This window comes from Bos mutus, chromosome 17, assembly GCF_027580195.1.
Source record: "Bos mutus isolate GX-2022 chromosome 17, NWIPB_WYAK_1.1, whole genome shotgun sequence".
Lineage (NCBI taxonomy): Eukaryota > Metazoa > Chordata > Mammalia > Artiodactyla > Bovidae > Bos > Bos mutus.
The window spans coordinates 22289877-22295876 of record NC_091633.1 but is presented as its reverse complement, the minus strand read 5'-3'; positions in this window follow the sequence as shown (position 1 = coordinate 22295876).

The following is a 6000-nucleotide window of genomic DNA, read 5'->3' as shown; positions in this document are numbered from 1 at the left end:
TGGCGTGCTGCAATTCATGGGGTCGCAAAGAGTTGGACACAACTGAGCGACTGAAATGAACTGAACTGAACTGATAGTCCGGCTGCGACAGACTGTGCAGAAGCCTGCTGGCTGCGACGGAGCTTGCAGAAGCCCGGCCGAGAGGAGCTACCCCATGCCCAAGGTCAGGGGAGGTGGCCGAGAGGAGCAACCCCACATCCAAGGAGTAGTGGCTGAGCGGGTGCAGGAGGGCCGAGAGGAGCTACTCCACATTCAAGGTCAGGAGGGGCGGCCATGAGGAGATACCCCTCATCCAAGGTAAGGAGCAGCAGCTGTACTTTGCTGGCACAGCCCTGAAGAGATGCCCCACGTCCAAGGTAAGAGAAACCCAAGTAAGACGGTAGGTGTTGCGAGAGGGCATCAGAGGGCAGACACACTGAAACCATAATCACAGAAAACTAGCCAATTGATGACATGGACCACAGCCTTGTCTAACTCAATGAAACTAAGCCATGCCGTGTAGGGCCACCCAAGACAGATGGGTCATGGTGGAGAGGTCTGACAGAATGTGGTCCACTGGAGAAGGGAATGGCAAACCACTTCAGTATTCTTGCCTTGAGAACCCCATGAACAGTATGAAAAGGCAAAATGATAGGATACTGAAAGGAGAACTCCCCGGGTTGGTAGGTGCCCAATATGCTACTGGAGATCAGTGGAGAAATAACTCCAGAAAGAATGAAGGGATGGAGCCAAAGCAAAAACAATATCCAGTTGTGGATGTGACTGGTGATAGAAGCAAGGTCTGTGCTGTAAAGAGCAGTATTGCATAGGAACCTGGAATGTCAGGTCCATGAATCAAGGCAAATTGGAAGTGGTCAAACAGGAGATGGCAAGAGTGAACGTCGACATTCTAGGAATCAGCGAACTAAAATGGACTGGAATGGGTGATTTAACTCAGATGACCATTATATCTACTACTGTGGGCAAGAATCCCTTAGAAGAAATAGAGTAGCCATCATGGTCAACAAGAGTCTGAAATGCAGTACTGGATACAATCTCAAAAATGAAAGAATGATCTCGGTTCGTTTCCAAGGCAAACCATTCAATTTACAGTAATCCAAGGAATACCATGGAATACGGTGGAATACCACGGTAATCCACTACGCCCCAACCAGTAACACTGAAGAAGCTGAAGTTGAATGGTGCTATGAAGACCTACAAAACCTTTTAGAACTAACACCCAAAAAAAGATGTCCTTTTCATTATAGGGGACTGGAATGCAAAAGTAGGAAGTCAAGAAACACCTGGAGTAACAGGCAAATTTGGCCTTGGAGTACAGAATGAAGCAGGGCAAAGGCTAATAGAGTTTTGCCAAGAAAATGCACTGGTCATAGCAAGCACCCTCTTCCAACAACACAAGAGAAGACTCTACACATGGACAGCACCAGATGGCCAACATCAAAATCAGATTGATTATATTCTTTGCAGCCAAAGATGGAGAAGCTCTATACAGTCAGCAAAAAAAAAGACTGGGAGCTGACTATGGCTCAGATCATGAACTCCTTATTGCCAAATTCAGACTTATATTGAATAAAGTAGGGAAAACCACTAGACTATTCAGGTATGATCTAAATCAAATCCCTTATGATTATACAGTGGAAGTGAGAAATAGATTTAAGGGACTAGATCTGATAGAGTGCCTGATGAACTATGGATGGAGGTTTGTGACATTGTACAGGAGGCAGGGATCAAGACCATCCCCATGGCCTTACAAATAGCTGTTAGAAGAAGAGAAGTGAAAAGCAAAGGAGAAAAGGAAAGATATAAGCATCTGAATGCAGAGTTCCAAAGAATAGCAAGAAGAGATAAGAAAGCCTTCCTCAGTGATCAATGCAAAGAAATAGAGGAAAACAACAGAATGGGAAAGACTAGAGATCTCTTCAAGAAAATTAGAGATACCAGGGGAACATTTCATGCAAAGATGGGCTCAATAACGGACAGAAAAGGTATGGAACTAACAGAAGCAGAAGATATTAAGAAGAGGTGGCAAGAATACATAGAAGATCTGTGCAGAAAAGATCTTCACAACCCAGATAATCACGATGGTGTGATCACTCACATAGAGCCAGACATCCTGGAATGTGAAGTCAAGTGGGCCTTAGGAAGCATCACTATGAACAAAGCTAGTGGAGGTGGTGGAATTCCAGTTGAGCTATTTCAAATCCTGAAAGATGATGCTGTGAAAGTGCTGCACTCAATATGCCAGCAAACTTGGAAAACTCAGCAGTGGCCACAGGACTGGAAAAGCCCAGTTTTCATTCCAATCCCAAAGAAAGGCAATGCCAAAGAACGCTCAAACTCCTGCACAATTGCACTCATCTCTCATGCTAGTAATGTTCAAAATTCTCCAAGCCAGGCTTCAGCAATACGTGAACCGTGAACTTCCAGATGTTTAAGCTGGTTTTAGAAAAGGCAGAGGAACCAGAGATCAAATTGCCAACATCTGCTGGATTGTCAAAAAAGCAAGAGAGTTCTAGAAAAACATCTATTTCTGCTTTATTGACTATGCCAAAGCCTTTGACTGCGTGTATCACAATAAACTATGGAAAAATTCTGAAAGAGATTGGAATACAAGACCACCTGACCTGCCTCTTGAGAAACCTATATGCAGGTCAGGAAGCAACAGTTAGAACTGGACATGGAACAACAGACTGGTTCCAAATAGGAAAAGGAGTACATCAAGGCAATATATTGTCACCCTGCTTATTTAACTTATATGCAGAGTACATCATGAGAAACACTGGGCTGGAGGAAGCACAAGCTGGAATCAAGATTGCCGGGAGAAATATCAATCACCTCAGATATGCAGATGACACCACCCTTATGGCAGAAAGTGAAGAGGAACTCAAAAGCCTCTTGATGAAAGTGAAAGAGGAGAGTGGAAAAGTTGGCTTAAAGCTCAACATTCAGAAAACTAAGGTCATGGCATCTGGTCCCATCACTTCATGGCAAATAGATGGGGAAACAGTGTCAGACTTTATATTTTTGGGCTCCAAAATCACTGCAGATGGTGATTGCAGCCATGAAATTAAAAGACGCTTACTCCTTGGAAGGAAAGTTATGACCAACCTAGATAGCATATTGAAAAGCAGAAACATTACTTTGCCAACAGAGGTCTGTCTAGTCAAGGCTATGGTTTTTCCAGTGGTCATGTATGGATGTGAGAGTTGGACTGTGAAGAAAGCTGAGCGCTGAAGAATTGGTGCTTTTGAACTGTGGTGTTGGAGAAGACTCTTGAGAGTCCCATGGACTGCAAGGAGGTCCAACCAGTCGATCTTAAAGGAGATCAGTCCTGGGTGTTCATTGGAAGGACTGATGCTGAACCTGAAATTCCAATACTTTGGCCACCTCATGCGAAGAGTTGACTCATTGGAAAAGACTCTGATGCTGGGAGGGATTGGGGGCAGGAGCAGAAGGGGACGACAGAGGATAAGATGGCTGGATGGCACTGCCAACTCGATGGACATGAGTTTGAGTAAACTCTGGGGGTTGATGATGGACAGGGAGGCCTGGCGTGCTGCAATTCATGGGGTCGCAAAGAGTCGGACACGACTGAGCGACTGAACTGAACTGAATAGTCATTTTGGGTTTGGTAATTTCCTCTTTGTACTTGAGAGTCTGGGTATGGGGATTAGGACTGCCCTAGGGCCAGGGCGGGTCGCCTGAGGTCATATCTGTACTTCTGATCCTTGCATTTTGGACAGGAAGTTTGGAGCCTCCCTGAGAAGCAGACCAATGTTAGGACAGAAGACCTCATTAGTGTATTAGGGTATTAGGATCCTTCAGTTTAGTAAAGCTCGTATTCCTCAAATGAACTTCAAGGGCTAGCAATTCCCAATTAAACAGGAAGGAATCTCTCCCCTGGGCAGATCTGACCCATGTGGAGTAACAGTGACAATAATTATGTTCCATTCCTTGCCTCTCTGATCACCTTCCCAATGCACGCAGAAAGAGATGTTATTCATCCAACTGACAGACTCCACAACCTGTACCATACAAATTACTTTCTGATTCTTGCTGAAAGAGACAAAGTTCCTAGGTCAAAGATGGTCTTAAAATTCTGGTAAACTAAAAAGTAGAAAAAAATACAATCTCTCCCTGTGTTTTATGAAAAAATAAAACTATTAGGAAGTATCAACTTCAATAATGTTGCTAATCTTGCCACTTAAAACAACTATCTGGGACTTCCCTGGTGGTCCAGTGGTTAAGACTTCACCTTTAAGCACAGCAGGTGGGGGTTTGATCACTGGTTGGGGAATATCCCACATGGCACATGGTGCAGCCAAAAAATAAAGAAAAAATAAATTTGCCATGCTTGTTTCTAATTCTGAAATTCTCAGCCAATGACTGTCCTCAAGACCTTGAAGACTGCTGCAGAACATAAAGAGTTCTTAATATCTTCGTTTGAACAACTATTTGAGGATGGGATAATTTCTTGGAGCCTACCAATGGACTGTTTTACTATGACAAGGAATCATCCAGAACGTTTTATTTCTTCATTTTCAAACAGTTCGGAAGTGCCTTTACAGGTACATTAAATACACTGTGGAACAGATACAACAGATCATTCTGGAAGCCGTGGGTACTGTGAGACAGGTTCATTACACAATGGAAAAGGTATAGAGATGCAGCGTTGTAATGGCACGCTCTGTTTATAATAGCTGATGTATACCAGGAAACAAGAATCCAACTCAGAAAAATGGGAGATAGAAGATTACACTTTTTTTTTTCCAAATGCCTTGAAGCCACCCAAAAGTGCAGAACTGGCTGGGTGGTGTGGGTTTGGCCTCCTGTCTGTGTTCTGCAGCTCAGATCGGATCCACCCAAGAAGAATCCAGGGCTGGGACCAGATGGCTGAGGATTTAAATCATGAGCAAGAACCTCCCTGGTGTCCCAGTGGTTAAGACTCCATGATTCCACTGCAGGGGATGTGGGTTGGATCCTTGGTTGGGGAACTACATGCCACATGCCACATGTTGCAGAAAACAAAACACAACACCATAAGTGGTGAGCAAACAGCATGCCCTCTAGACACAAGTAATAGATAAGCAGCAATGAAAAAATGGTTTGCCACAGGAGACTCATGTGGGTCCCTCCAAGAGGATGGATCTGCTGTATAATACTCATGTGCAAGGGACTGTTTTTCACAGTGTCTTAGAGCTACTTCTCTTTTCCTGGCTTTGATCACTTCCTATTTCATGCTCCACTCTCAGCCCTTATCTTTCTTAGTTTGGGTGTTTGCTTCGACCCTCAATGATGTGTCTAGAACACGGACTGTCATGGGGGCCGAGCAGTGGGTTGGGTTTTAAATTAATGTCCTTGCTAGAAGTCCATAAAAATTCTCCCAGTGGAAGTCAACTACAGAAAGGGAATCCCCCACTCAGTGGTCTGTGACCAGAGGAAGCACTTGGATCCCTCTGTCTGCCAGTCCTGGCATCTTACAGCACATGGGCTGGTGGTGCTGAACAACACCCTGCTTCAGAGTAGCTGGTATGATAGATAGCAGATCCAATGCAAATTTACAGATTCGCCCAGGGGAATAGTAAATTAAACCAACCAGAATGGCAAATTAAATTGTTAAGAACCTGGAGGCATGTGACCCTTGCCAGCCTAAAATATTTGTGGGAATAAAGCATGCTCACACTATGTGGGAATATAAGGGTAAAATGAAGATACTACAGTGATTACAGCAAGGAGAAAAAAAGGCATATTCTTCAGGGAAGCATCTCTATGTGAAGAAATGGCATCATATGGGAAGTATCTACCCTGGCATTTTGGGTTATTTCATTTGGTGACTCAGATTCCTCTAAAGGAAGTAACTATAAAATAGATTATTTCAGCTCCAACCTTATCATGGAAAAATAAAACGCTGTCCATGCTCTTTGGAGGTAAAGAAAGAAGTATCAGGTCACAAGTGACTCAAAGCATCTTAGAGAAGTAATGCTATCAAGGGGGTGTAAA